This window comes from Mirounga leonina, unplaced genomic scaffold (genome assembly GCF_011800145.1).
Source record: "Mirounga leonina isolate KUSES-001 unplaced genomic scaffold, KU_Mleo_1.0 Mir_165, whole genome shotgun sequence".
NCBI classification, from domain to species: Eukaryota; Metazoa; Chordata; class Mammalia; order Carnivora; family Phocidae; genus Mirounga; species Mirounga leonina.
In genome coordinates this window covers 68640488-68655774 of record NW_023270415.1, presented here as the reverse complement: position 1 = coordinate 68655774, position 15287 = coordinate 68640488, and the positions used below count along the sequence as shown (strand labels likewise).

Here is a 15287-nt window from a genome sequence, read left to right as displayed (position 1 = left end):
GAAGGAAGGAAGGAAGGAAGGAAGGAAGGAAGGAAGGAAGGAAGGAAGGAAGGAAGGAAAGAATGAAAGAAATCCAGGAAGCTCAACATCCAAATAATAAAAATTCCAGAAAGAATGGTTTGAGAAAGTGAAGTAGAGGAAAAAATAATGAAATAATAAGAGAAAAAAATTCAGAATAGAAGGACACAGGTCCCCAGATTGAAACCTAACTGAGTACTCCGTACAAAACTGTTTAAAGCCTCACTCTAGGACATGTGATAATGACAAGTCTGAAATACCTGGAAGAAAGAGCTGACAAGCTCTTTTGCCAAGTCCAATGGTCAATTCACAATTATCTTTCTTCTTGACTTTTCAGTTGCATTTAACACAACTGATTACTTCCTCTACTTAAAACATGTTTCTCACTTGACTTTTATAACATTGTGCTTCCGTTTTTTTTTTGTTTTTTTTTTTTTGTCCTATCTCTGTCTCTTCCTCCTCTTTCTCTCCTTCTGGATCCTCCTCATATTCCCAAACCTCTCCACATTGGTGGGCTCCTGTGATCACTCCCTCATTATGTCATCCAAACTCATATACTGGTGATTCTAGAACCATATTTCTAGTCCTGACCTCCTCCAGAAAGTCTAGGCTCCCATATGCAACTGTGCATTGGCATTTCTACTTAGATAAGGCTAGACTGCTGAAATGCATCATGTTCAGAAAGGAACCCTTGATTCCAAATGACCAGACTTGCTTCCAAACTAGTGTTCTCCAACTCAGTCAGTAGCTCCCCCTTCTATATGGTTGCTTGATTCTAAAGAAGTCAGCTTTGATGATTTTCATTCATACCTCACATCTTATCCATCAGCACAGCCATTGGCACAGCCTTCAAAATGTATCTGTAATTAGACCAAATCTCATCCCCTCACTCTTCCATCCGTTGGTGGTTGCATTTCTCACCTGAGACAGTGACTTCTAACTAGGTTCTGCTTCCTCTCTTGGTCTGTCTTCTCCCTGCAAGTTCCTCAGAGCACCTACAGCAATTATTTTAAGAACATAATTCTGATCACTTGTTCAAAACCCTCCCATAATTTGCCATCACACTTGGAATAAAGTGGACTCTTATATTAATAGGTATCATGGGGTTTGAATAAAGTATTAGATAACTCTTCCTTCAACCTCACACCACAAGACCCAGGTAGTAGGCTGCAGAGGGATAAAGCTCTCAAGTTTTCCTTTTTTCCAGGGCATGCTTCTTCCCCTCTTGAGAATTGGCCAATAGTAGGTGTCACCCTTCCAGAAAGCTGTGACTCGGTCACTCAAAGGTAATATAATGCCTATTCTGTTTGTGCCTAAAGCTGGTCTTCTTCAAATGTTGTAAAGTCAGACAGGGACTTGATCAAAATGGTTCCTTAAAAGTCCTAGAAGTCAGGCCATGAGTAGAAAGCACCAGACCAATGGTATTCAGTGTAATCAAACTCATATCCTCTTTCCAGAACAAGTTTTTTGCAATGCTTCTTTGTTAACAGAAATAAATTTCACAGATACAATAACAGTCTCACACATGATTTTTAAAATACAACGTAATATTATAAAACTACTATAAGTTGGAAAAGAGAAAAGTATTTTCAAATGAAATAACATGTATCATCCCATAGAAACACCTTAGAAGGCATTATAAAGTAATGAGATACTCACTCATAAATGTTAAGGCACCAAGAATATAACCCTACACAAGCAGAATGCTAGAGAAAGGTTTATTGGCAAGCACTATTTTCTGAAACAGTGAATAACTCTAAATTCTGAACATAATAACAGTAATAATGTGTCTATAGCAATTAATGTGTGCCAAGAACTATTCCAAACACTTTATATATATTAGTTTATCTAGCTTCAGGACATCCAAATAACAGAGTTACTACTGGTATTCCCATTTTATATATACAAAAAAATGAGTCCCAGAGAGGTTAATTCACTTTCTTAAGGTTACACAGCTGGCAAGTAGTAGAGCTGAAATTCAAACCCTCATAGTCTAGTTCCAGGGTCTGTCGTCTTAACCAATATATAGCCTCTCTTGATTTACACTGAAATTGCAATTCTGGAAAATTCTGCGTACATTAAAACCCTACATTTAAAAATAAACTTGTATGTGTGTGTGTATATAAAATGAAAATAGGTTGTAGGGTCAAGTAATTATAAATGAGTTTTTCAACTAATAAATGGCTGGCAAGAGAGTCAAAATTCAAGTGGGGCACAGGCAATTCTTGACTGTAACAGTGCATCACAGCATCCCTACCATCTCTGGTCCCCATTCACTAAATGCCAGTTGATCCTCCTATTCATTAGGACAACCAGAAATGTCACCAAAATCTCCAAAGCATCTCCTGCAAGTAGCACCACATAAGATTAAAGTCACAAGATATGAACTGTTCTCCTTGCATTACCTAACTCAGTGCCTGACCTTGGACAAGTCATCATCTATTGCCCAGCCCCCTGGTCTCCTAGTTGAAGGCACTGGCCTAGATCAAGGGTAACCAAGTTAAATGTCAATGGGCAAGGCAGGTAACATAAACTAAAGGTGTAAAGAAAATAACACATAGCTTGGTTCACCTCTCATGATTCCATTTTTGACAGATACATAAAGAAAAATAATTATTTTCTTAAAAACATCAGCAGCAGCTCAAAGGCAATATAATGGCATAAAGGAAAACTGACCCTTGGCCTCAATGCTGGGATCACAGAGGGAGGAGTGAGACCAGATAACAAGAGAGACGCACCTGTCCTCCAGGGGACAGTGGCTACTGAACTTCATGTAATTATTATAGGTGGGATTGCCAGCCCTGTGCTGCTCTACTTTTCACCTTTTCAAAATAACCCCAAAAGTCAGATGTTTTAAATATCAAACCTGTAACTAATGAAATGCTGGTTCACATCTTTTAAAATATCATTAAAGTCAAGCAAAACATATGTATAGGAAGATTTCGCTCAGGTTTCCACTTTGTTCCCACTATCTTTCCTTCCATCTCTGAAAGTCAATCTAACTCAAACCCTAGCATGCTACCTTTTGGGGGAGTGTTACAGAGGAAATTACTGAAATTACAAAAGACATAGTTGTTCGAGGGATACAAGGTTAGTCCAGAAAGCTGGAATTTGGTGTCTTTCATTTCAAACATGAAAATCAGAAAGCCCATTACAAGATTGTTTGAAAGATAAACTGGTTATCTAATTTAAATAAGCCAGCACACCCAGCCAAGTCTACAAAATGTGCAGGACTTTCTTGCGAGTTTATTTATTTATGTTCTTTAAGAGTAGGACAGGATGCAAAGCCTAAATTTCCTTTAAATATAGCACCACCCCTGACATTGTTTATACTTTCCCCTTTGCAATGTTTCCAGGCACACTTTAAAGGAAAGCGATAAGAAGGAAGGAAAAGGGAAGTCACTTACACCGGAGCATGAGGGACATTAAGTGTCTGCCCTAGAGGGTGTGGACGAAGCTCTTCAGCTGCCCTTGTTTTATTTATTTTTTGTTTTGTTTTGTTTTTTAAGAGGGAGTCACTAAACCTCACTCTACATCTGGAGTGCACTTCCTCGGAAGTATAGGAATGCCATAAATCTCCTCTATCAAGGGTCATTATATCAATGGGACAAAAAGGCAAGTGATGTGTACGTTAGGTCTGCAGCTCAGTCTGCCCAGTTATCAGCAAGGGGAAGGAAGTTGGAGTCACAGGATATGGCAGGTTAGAAAACAGTAGACAGAATGCTAAGGAACAATGCCCAGCTTCCCTGGAAGGCCAGTCCTCTTTGGACCCTTCCAAGTTAAGACCAAGAGTCTGTTTGAGCAGGGGCAATGGCAGGAAGTCAGTCTATTTTCAGAACAGATCTTTGTGCTTAGAAGGCAGCCCAGGGTAATGAGCACACATTTCAGAGTTTGACAGATGCAGGCTCAAATCTTGGATGCTCAAGTTGTCAGCTTTACATTTTGGGGAAATTTTCTTTATTTTTTATGTTATATATTATTTCTCTCATGTGCAAGAGGATATGCAGAATATTTGCAAAATGTGGCTTTGCAAGATTAAAAATTATAATGAATATTAAGTGGAAAGCATATTTCCTGATAGTAAGTGTTCAATAAGTTTAGATTTCTTATTTCCCTTTCTGAAAGCAAACAAACAAACTATGGATCTATCTTAGATACAGGTGCTGGGATAGTGAGTTTTTTGAGAGGTGCTAGACAATATTCTAATAACAATATCTTTGACTCCAGGTTTTCAAATTTAGTATCAGAAATACCTAGAATTGGACAGGTCACTACATAGCATCTACTCCAAAGGTTATATCTTACCCTACTCCCTGTTTGTCCCCATCTCCTACTGGTTAATCTGCAGTAAGTGTTCATTTATTCTCATTGTCCAGATGAGAAAACTGAGGCTCAGGGAGCTTAAGGAATTTGTCCAAGGTGATCTAGCTATTAAGTGGCTAATGTAGGCTTAGAAACCACATCAGTTTGAGGCCAGAGTTTGGAAATGTAACTGTCATGCAGACTAACAAGAAGTAGGACCTCCCTTTACTCTAGCAGAAAGGGTCTGAAAACACTTAGCTATGTCTTCACCTGATGGCACATTGGAGAAATCATTTGGCCATCTGGGAGGACACTGTGTGGCAGCTTCTTCAATGTTTTCCCAGGTCAAATGCCCATCCAGTGGCTTAACCTTCTTGTTTGAATCCCCAGGGACTAGTTGCCTCTCCAGTTTCTCTGAGAATTGAAACTTCAAGCCTAACTGGTCAGCTTGGAAATGGCATTCTTATTCCACTTTCCCATAGCCTTCTCAGCCTTTACTCTCTCCCCTGCAAATATCTGTCTTCAAACCTGGGAATAATACCTACGCTTCTCTTATGATCCAGCCTCAACATGAGCTCTCTCATGAGACTTCTCTGGGAGACTCTCCCTTCCTTGGTACAATTAATTATCCTAGAGGTCAGAAGAACTTTAGACCCAAATGGACCTGGATTTGAATCCTGATACTGCTCATTGCTAGCTGTGTGAAGTTGGGTAATATGCTTAAGCTCTGTATACTTTCATTATCCTCATCTGTAAAATACTGCAATCAACCTTAGAGGGTTGATGTGAGGAGGAAACAATCATATCTTTTAAGATTTTAACACAGTGACTGACACATATAGTGAGTCTTTTCTTTTTTTTTTTTTTTTAAGATTTTATTTATTTATTTGACAGAGACAGAGACAGTGAGAGCAGGAACACAAGCAGGGGGAGTGGGAGAGGGAGAAGCAGGCTTCCTGCTGAGCAGGGAGCCCGATGTGGGACTCGATCCCAGGACTCTGGGATCATGACCTGAGCCAAAGGCAGTCACTTAACGACTGAGCCACCCAGTGCCGCATATAGTGAGTCTTATCTAGCTTTTCTAGATGTGCCACTTTCTAATTGTGTGGCCTTAGGCAAGCTACTTACACATTTTGTGCTTCAGTTGTCACACCTAAAGATGAGGAAAATAATATTTACTGCACAAAATTATTACAGTGAGGATTAAAGACAATACCTGAAAAGTGCTTTATATAAAACCTGGCAAATAAAAATGGATTTCCTTTTATATTATATGCTTCCTAGAAAAATTCTCTGTGGTGCTTATTCTACCATATAGATTTCAAGTTTGAAAAGCCTAGTAACTTTTCTACACAGTCAAAAGCCATTAGTACAATTGTGCATTTATACCCATTTATAATGTAGGATTTTGTTGTCTAATGCCAGTTTTCTCAAGTGAGATCTTGGAAAAATACTTGGAGTTTAAATATCCTTTGTATTTATAAGAAATTGATCCAATAAATCATTGGTTCAGTATCATTTCTTGAAAGTCAATGTGAGACATGGAAGAGCCTTCCCTCTGACAAACGGCTCTTCTCAGAGTGACAATTTTTCCCATTTTTCCTTTGTTAATATGGATCTCATTTGCAGTGAAACTCATTCCTGAGTGTATAAAAACTGAAGCAATTCTAAATATGATTTAGGATAAGTAATTTGAGGTAGGGAGTTTGAGACAGGCTGGCTCGGGCTGTGCAAACCCTACCTTGAAGCTGGTATCCCAGTTTATAGTACTGTACCCTCCTATGGATCAGCCAGGTAAACCTTCTCAGTTTCTAACAGATATTTGAGAGAGTAATTAGAATAAGAAGAAAAAAAAAAAAACCAAATAACTACTAAAAGTAAATTATAATTCAGCAAACATTATCTAATGCATATTATGTTTTAAAGTTTTTATCTAGATGTTGTGATATGTGAGAACTATTTCAAAGCATTGAATTTATTTTGCAACAATACATATTTAATACTATATTTTGAACACCTATCATGGGAAGAAAAATTTAAAAAGAAACAGAAGTAGGTGAAATTAAATTAAGTCTAAATTTAGTCACTTTTAATTTATATTATCTAATAACAAAGAATATACCACATTTTTGGTCTTAATATAAATTTCAAAAAGTTTTAAAGCTTATGTCATACAAAGTATGTTCTCAAACCACAGTAAAATAAAAATTTTAAAATAAGCATTAAAAAGATCTCTAGAAAATTCCTATGTATGTGGAAACTGAAAAACAAATTTCAAAAGAGATATGAGTCAGTGAGAAAACTTAAAAGAAAAATTAGAAGGCCTTTTGAACTAAAAAAAATTATATACACACACACACACACTTCAATATGTGGGATGTTGCTAAGGCAGTATTTAGAGGAAAATTTAGAGAAATAAAAGCCTATACTAGAAAGCAAAATAAGTTTCAAAACAGTAACTTGAGCTTAAAAAACTGGAAAAAAGAGAGAAGAAAACAACAACAAAATAAACAGTAGAAACAAAATAATCACATCTTAAATCAATAAAATAGAAAATAGGAAAAAAAAATAGAGAAAATTAATGAATCCAAAACCCACTTCTTTGAGAAGGACCGTAAAATTAATTGATCACAAAACTAATCATGAAAGAAAGAGTAAAGACAAATTACCCATGTCAAGAGTAAGAGAGAAACATAGCTACAGATTCTTTATATATGAAAAGGATAATGAGAAAATATTACAAACAACTTTATATGCTAAGAAATTTGACAACTTAAATAAAATGCACAGGTTCCTGGAAACATTCAAATACCCAAACTCACTCAAGAAGAAATAGATAGCCTGAATAGCCCTATGTCTATTAAAGGAATTTAACTTGTGTTTAAATAATTTCCCACAAAGAAAACTCTAGTCACAATTGGCTTCACTGGAGAATTCTACAAACAAACCAACAAGCAAACAACCTTAACAACCACACAAACTCTTAAAGACAATTAAAGAGGAAGGAATACTTCCCAACTTATTCTATGAGACCAGCATCACTCTGATATCCAAACCAGGCCCCAAAATATTACAATAATAGAAAAGTAAGGGCCAGTATTGCTCAGGAAGGTAAAAGCAAAAAGTCTTAATAAAATTTGAGCAAATTCAATCCAACCATACATAAAGATCTGATGGGGTTCATCCTACAAGTTCAAAGTTAGTGCACAAAAATTAATCAACATAACTGACCATGTTAACTAGCTGCAAGAGAAAAACCATATGATCATATAATATATGCTGAAAAATGCCTTTGGCAAAATGTAATATCTATTCCTTTTTTAAAAAAAGATTTATTTATTTGTCAGAGTGAGAGAGAGAGTGAGAGCACAAGCAGGGGGAGCAGCAGGCAGAGGGAGAAGCAGGCTCCCCACTGAGCAAGGAGCCTGATGCGGGACTCGATCCCAGGACCCTGGGATGATGACCTGAGCCGAAGGCAGATGCTTAACTGACTGAGCCACCCAGGTGCCCCTGTAATATCTATTCCTAATAAAAACTTCCTAAAGCTAGAAAGAGAAAGGAAGTTTATCAATTTGATAAAGAACATATACCAAAAACTTAGAATTAGTGTCATAATGAAAAAAAAAAACCAAAACCAGAATGCTTTCCCCCTAAAATCATGAACATGGCAATGATGTCTGCTTCCACAGTTGCTATTCAACACTGTACTGAAGAATCTAGCCAGTGAAATAAGGCACAAAAAGTAATAAACATCCATATTGGAAAGGGAAAAAATGAATCTGTTTTTACTCATAGAAGACATGATTATGTACATCAAAAATTCTATAGAATCTATGCCCTCTGCCAAAATGCTAGTATAACTAGTAAATTAATTAGCAAAGTTCCAGGATTCAAGATCAATATGAAAAATCAATTGTATTTCTATATACCACAACAATCTGAAATTGAAATTACAAAGAAATGCCATTGAAAATATATCAAAAATAGGAAATATTTAGGCATATATCTGACAAAAGATGTACAAGACAGGAATACTGAAAACTAGAAAACAATTCTGGAGAAATTAAGGAACTATTCATAACCTACTTGGGAAGGGCATTTTTAAAGACCTCATTTTATTTTCTTCACATCACTTAACTCCATCTGAAAGTATCCTGTTTGTTTCCAGATTTATGAATTCATTTTCTGTCTTGCCCTGCCTAGCTCACTACTGTTTTTCAGTGCATTGAACATTACCAGCCACACAAGAGGCGCCTGCTGAATAAATGTGTGTTGAATGAATGAGCAAATGAGTTCATCGGTTTCTATTTAAGGCTTTGCGTTTAGTTTGGGGCTTGACAATCTCCCCCAAATACCATTTGCCAAAAACTTTTCCCTTAATTTCTAATCCCATGTCTGTTAACAAGGAAATTAAGTCCAGATGTTTCTGAATCATCCACCCTGGACTCACCAGAATTTGGTGTTGCAAGAGCTGAGTTATGGAGCTTTTCCCTTAGTAAAACCCATGCCCAAAGAGGGAAATAAGCAACCCCCAGAGATACAGGATTAAAGGGGGGAGGGGGAAGAGCTTGGACATTTCTAAATTGTATCTCCAGTTGGAAAGTCTTACAGGAATTGGTAGGGAATGGGGGTGGTATCTAGTCACCTCTATCCTTAGTTTACTCTGCTAGGACAGGGCAACTTCATGTGGACTGCCCTACTAAGAAATCTTGACTTCTCCAATGGTTAGTGAAACCTCCTACTTGAATCTTTTACCCTCAGATAAAATCAGGGCAGGTTGCCACCTCCCATTCTCATAATTAACCTTATTTGATACATTACTTCAGAGGCAGAAGTCCAGTGGGGATATTAGGACATGTTTGTCATCCAGTAACAGATCTTTCAAAATCTGGAAAAAAAGCAAGTCTGTTTGGAAATTGCAGCCCCAGCCTTCTGTTTGCTTGTTCTGTGTGTGTGTTGGTATAGGCTTCAGGAATGAGTAGGAGCTTTCAAACAAGACAGATTTGCGTTTCGATTCCACTTCTATTTACTGATAGTGTCCTTTGGGCATTACATAAGTTCTTTGAGCCTCTGTTTCTTTATTTTTTTATTTTTATTTTTTTAAAGAGAGAGTACATGAGAGGGGGGAGGGTCAGAGGGAGAAGCAGGCTCCCCGCTGAGCAGGGATCCCGATGTGGGACTCGATCCCAGGACTCCAGGATCATGACCCGAGCCAAAGGCAGTCGCTTAACCAACTGAGCCACCCAGGCACCCCCTTTATTTTTTTTAATTGAGTTAAAATAGTATAAAAATGTTATGATGATGAAACTAGATTTTTTGTAAAGAGCCTGTCAAAACACCCAGTACTATTAGAAACATTAGAAGACAAGAAAGAAAAAATAAAAAATGAGAGAAAGGGAGAGAGAGAAAGGAAAAAAGGGAAGAGATGGAAGGAAGGAGAATAGACAATGGTATGTAGGTAAATGGTTAACAATTTAAAAACTGGTTCTGTAGTAAATACATAAATAAATAAAGATCAAGCAATCAATCAACCCTGGATTTATAGAGCTTGCCAATTTCCATGGTGAATATATTCTCACCATGGCCAATTATAAGCTTTCAATGGGAAGTCAAGCAGCTCACAAAATTTCTGAAAATTCAATAATCAATTCCTGCAAGCTGATATAGGGCAGTACCTGCATACCACTGAGGAATAGCTGCAAAAGGCCATAGTTGTTGGGAAAATAAACACTGGTCAGTCAGCTTAGGACTGTGGTGGATCTAAATATAGTTCCACTTCAATTTAAATCCACAAATATTAATCTTCACCTTTTTAAAAAGGGTGCTGCCCTTGAAGCTTCAACATGAGATGGGCTTTACAAAACTTTATCAATTTATTATATTTGGGGGGTCTGGAATTTGGGGCTTCCAGGATTTATAAAGAAGAGCTGAAGACAAATAGCACTTTCTGAACTCATAAGCAGGACCATTTTGTGGGTTTTAACTAGTGATCTGCCTGATCTACTTTTAAAAAACCCTCTGAGCTGATAAAGTGGATTCCACACATAGGGATATGCTGAGTTCTCAAGCATTTTCTCCAGGATAAAATGCAAATACAGTCTTAATAGGGAATTGTATTTTGACCATTATCATCCTTTAATACCCCAGTGTTTGATTTGCTTACTTCACAACCAATTATTCAGCAAGAATCTTAAGGAAAGCGGCAAAGGGTAGGTAAGTTTTAAGGTGAGGTCAGGAGAGTCAAAATTACCATAAATCCTAGGTCACCGGAGAGAGCCTGACATTGGATTGAGTGTGGCCGCGGTGGGCCCTGAGCCACATGAAGGGAAGAAGTGACCAGAGATCTTTGGTGCAGAGTATAAGGGGGAATTCGGGAACAGGTCCTACATGACATTAAGGTTTTTTGTTTTTGTTTTTACGTTGTTTTAATTAGAAAGAAACCTGTATTCTTACTGTTTGCGTGATACTGGGGCAAATCACTTACCCATTCTGGATCAGTTAACTTACCTTTAAAAAGGGAGCACTGTATCAGCCAATTTTTGTGAGTTTCCTGGGAGGTAATACACGCATCTGGTAGGAGGCGAGGTATAAGCTTAATGACCAGTTGCTTGTTTTCTTAGGTTTCTCTCTCCTTCATAATTTTTCTCTGTAAGAAGGAGTGAATGGAAAGACATGAAAGTGTTTCATCATGTAGACAGTGAGCAAGTTAATGTCAAATGTGTGTGTGTGTGTGTGTGTGTGTGTCAGTGGGTTGCAGTATGGACATCTGATTTCAACTCAGTAGGCAGAGGAATGCTTTAATACAACCACATGGTACTATTTAATTCCTTAGAAAGTCCCAGGCTAGGTTAGGGAACTCTTGACCCCTCCTTTAGAGCCAATTTCAGACTCTGTGTCTAATTCTCCATTCTTTCCAGAAGCCAGATGGTGGCATACTCCTGGTTCAGAAATCAGCAGAAACCAGCCCCCCTTCGCTGTTTGCAGCTTCTTTTCCCTCTATGCTAAGTACACCTTCTATGATGCCTTGTCACGTAGTTTTGCTGAGTCTGGGTTTGTGAGTTTCCCCCTTTGCTTGGAAGAAGCACAGGCCTTCTTTGGATTACTTCAGGTAGTGAATTATTGTAATAAAATGCATGGCCATAAAAATACAGAGAAGCTCTACCAGGTCTCCTGGGAACCAGGAGTATGCCACCATCTGGCTTCTGGAAAGAATGGAGATAGTCAGAATTCTTGGCCTCGGAGAGATGGAAAGACCTTCAAGAATAGGAAGGTCCCCTGGGTCCCAGCAAGCACCCTTCTCACATACATAAGGTACACATGCGGGCATCTGGACACTGGCCAGCAGTCACCTGTGCTCCCCCCTGGAGTGGGGTTGCCTGTGGAGTCTCTGGGCCTGGACTCCCCTCACCCTGACTCTACCATGCTCCCATTTTTCCTTCTCTGCCGTCTGCTCATCTCTGAGAGAGAAAACCTGACTGTCAAGGTGGTCACTATTAAGCCCTTCCATGTCACCCACAGTAGGCTGGTCGATTGACAGTCCTTGAGTCAGATGTCCACTCCAAGCAAATCAGTCTTGGCCAGGGTGCTGGGTTCATACCTGGCACTAGGGAGACTTCTGACATGAGTTGGTTGCCTTTTTTGGGGAACTCCAACAAAAGTGGCTGTGGCGTGGCCAGCATCTAAAGCAAGGACTCCCTGGTGAACAATCTCAGTTTTATTAATGCTCTCTGAATTCCTTTTACAAGGTAAGTGAACTGTTTCTTGTGCATCTCCGCATCCCCATCAGCAGCTAATAGGTGCTGCACAAATGCTTTTAAACCCCAATTTTACTCATTTCTCATTAGATTGGTTTTAGCTTTTCGGCAATTCCGATTCTGGTTTAAAAAGAGTATATTTGTGCATGTGATGTGATGTGGTGTGTGTGTGTGCACCACAGACAGCTGGGAACACATATAAAAGGCATTACAACCCTTCACAGAAAATAAAATAGCAGGTAAAGGGTCTGGATCAAGTTTAAAAATAAATTCTAATAAGATGCCTTAGGGCTTCTCATCTAGAAAGAACTTGAAGTAGACATGTCACATCTTCCTTTATATTATTTTTTTCCCGACACAGCTGTGGACTCTATTAATGGCTATGGCCCAATTTCTATACTTAGATACCCAGTTTAAGCTTATCCAGATAAGCCCATTTATCTTAGAAATAAAACATATAGGTGTTTGCTATTCATGCTTCACCCACTCGGCTCCTCCCTAGAGCAATACCTTGAATGTGGTGAGAAGAAGAAAATGAAAAGGGAAAGATTCCTGATCAGGAAAGATTGGTACATCCCCAAGCTTTATTGGCTTGGGGTCTCAGCTGTTGTTGGCCATACTTCTCCAGTGTGATGGATGGAAAACATGAGAAACCATAGTTGTACTGAGTTTTGTTGTATTTATCATACTGTATCATGACATGGATTTGTACATCTTCCATCACACTAATCTGCTTCATTTATCTTAATATCCCCATCACAATGCTGGCTACATAGCAGATTCAGTACATCTTTTCTAAATCAATGAATCTTCAAATATACAAACACATGAATGAATGAAAGTGCTTTGTCACCATGGTCGTTGTTGCTCATCTTGGCCTTCACCCTCTTGACTTCATGGACATGCGTGAATTCTCCTCTTCATCTCTTTCTACTAGGGTTGTCAGATATAGATAGATAACAGAGGATACCCAGTTAAGACAGGACTTCATACAATCGGTACAAATATGCCCCACCTGAAAGTGTTGTTTATCTGCAATCCAAATTTAACTGAGTCCTGTATTTTAACTGGCATGCTGACAGACGCAACCATTAAGTCCATGTTCATGCTACAGTTCTCCCCACCCCTTCTCCTGCCACCCCCATTCTACTGCACCCCGGGCTCTCACGACAGTGTCACACTGGGCTGCACTGGAATGGCTCTTGCTTTACTGAAAGGAGATGCCAGTCTTCTGCCTCGCCTAAAAGTGGACGGGGTCTCCACAAGCTTCCTAAAGAAAACAGGAGCCGCCAGGGAGAAGCCAGACCTCCTGACTGAACACTTGCCTCTTTTGTCTCAAACAAAGAAAAGGGCTATTCACAAACCAAATTGATTAAAATTGAGGGAAATTGCCAGACCATTGATAATTGCAGCAAGAGGGCAGTGGTCACTTGGACTGATTGTCACTTCAGAGGGAGCTGCACACCAACAGCCAATCAAGGGCATTAGTGAGAAGCAACCTTTCAGTGACCCACATTTCCCCCCTCGGGAAGCATTTCACACAAGTCTTTAAAGCCAGGCCTGAGCATTTTCCGTACCATATTTACCTTTAATTCCCAAACCTAGGGGGACTGAAAATCATTCAGTCTCTAAATGTCTTTCACATGCTTAGGAGATGAATTAGACCAGCTTTGTCCATTCGCCAGTCTTTGTAATAGGACAAGCTGGCCAAGACCCATGCCCCCCACGCATCGCCAGGACTCTGGGCGCCCACCTTCCTGCACCCCCACCACTCAGTTCAGAAACGCTGCTTCTCTTCAGCACCATAAAAACTCGAGCACTTGTCTAGTTTCTGGGGTTTTTTTCCCCCCTTACATCCGCTCACAGTGGCACTTTGACAAAGATAAATCTCTCTTGGTTTTAAAAGGAATCTGTATTTATAAATCTGGCGAAAGAATTTTGACCTGGGACCTAGGAGACAGGGAGTGGTCCTGGCTCCGCCACAGACATGCTGAATGGTTTCTGGCAAGTTGTAGAACATTTCGAGACCGCGACTTTCTCACTGAGAAAATAACAATGTTGGACATGGTCCACAGGTCAAAAGTGTGCTAATCATTGCAATACCTGGGGACTCCAAAGAAAAACTACTATAGAATTCATATATGATATTTAAATAATAGACTTTAAATAATATGAATATTTTCTTCTCTGGAATTGCCATAGGCAATGCCAAAGTGGCAATTCCAAAGGAAAAATATATGTACATGTATATTTGTGTGTTTGGGATCAGTAATCTGTAAATTGGAAATCAGCTCTCTGGGTGATTCTGAAGATTAGACAGGTCTGAAAATCATTAGAGAAAGAGGTCACTGGTTTTCTTCTGGTTAGCATTTCATGGTAGGAACACCAAAGCGTTGTTCTCTCCTGCCTATTCCCGGGAGCCTGGAGGCTGTGCCCATAAGAGAGTAAGTGAGACAGGGCCTCCAAGGATGTTTCAGAGGTCAAAGGGGTCTGCTCTAGGAAGGCAAGAGCAGCTACCCTCTGTCTGCCAACCAGGAAACCACACACTCTTGCTGGAAGGGCACTTCCTTAGAGCAGAAGGACGGGTGAATTGCTTGGTTGCCTCTGGGGACAGGCTGAGCTAAGTTCAGAGCTCTCCCTCACCCCTGCCCTGGCCTGTGGCACAGGATGCTTTGGTGAGAAGAAGGGGTCTCTTATGACTGAAATTAGGCCAGGAAGATCCCTCTGCATGGGGATTCTGTGTTCTGATTACAAATCTCCCACCATTTTGGGGCCTACATCTCCATTCTCTACAAGCACCTGCCCTATGGAAAGGGGGTTAGGTTGCTGCCAGGGGACTAGATTCTGGGCTGCAGAGGTACTGCCAAATTGCTTATATGACTTTGAGCTCTTCCCTGCACTTTTCAGTGCCTCTGACTCCTCACCTGTAAATTAGGAGGTTGGTTGATATTTGCAAGGTCCTTTCTAACTGTGAAAGGGTACAGAATGATTTTTTAAAAATTCTGTGGCCACTGTTTACATAATTAATAAAAAGATATGTGACTATCATTATTTTATAGTTTCTAGTGACAAAAAAAGACACAAGCTGCGTGTATCTAAATAAGGAAATGGCTGCACATTGTGGCACATCCATGCAAGGAATATTATCCAGCCACTTAAAAAAAATGAGTTTAATTGCTAGCTATTACCCTCAAACGATGTCCATGATGAGTT

The 15287-nt window shown here is 39.4% G+C and overlaps 1 long non-coding RNA gene across 1 annotated transcript in view; it reads right to left on the bottom strand.

Moving 5' to 3' along the window:
• Positions 1-15287, bottom strand: part of LOC118015211 — a 97026-nt gene that overhangs the window by 72582 nt on the left and 9157 nt on the right. Inside the window, exons 3-4 of the long non-coding RNA XR_004680573.1 lie at positions 12928-13007; positions 10828-10966 (exon numbers count right to left, since the gene is read on the bottom strand). This is a non-coding gene — a long non-coding RNA (uncharacterized LOC118015211). The remainder of the gene's footprint in view (positions 1-10827; positions 10967-12927; positions 13008-15287) is intronic.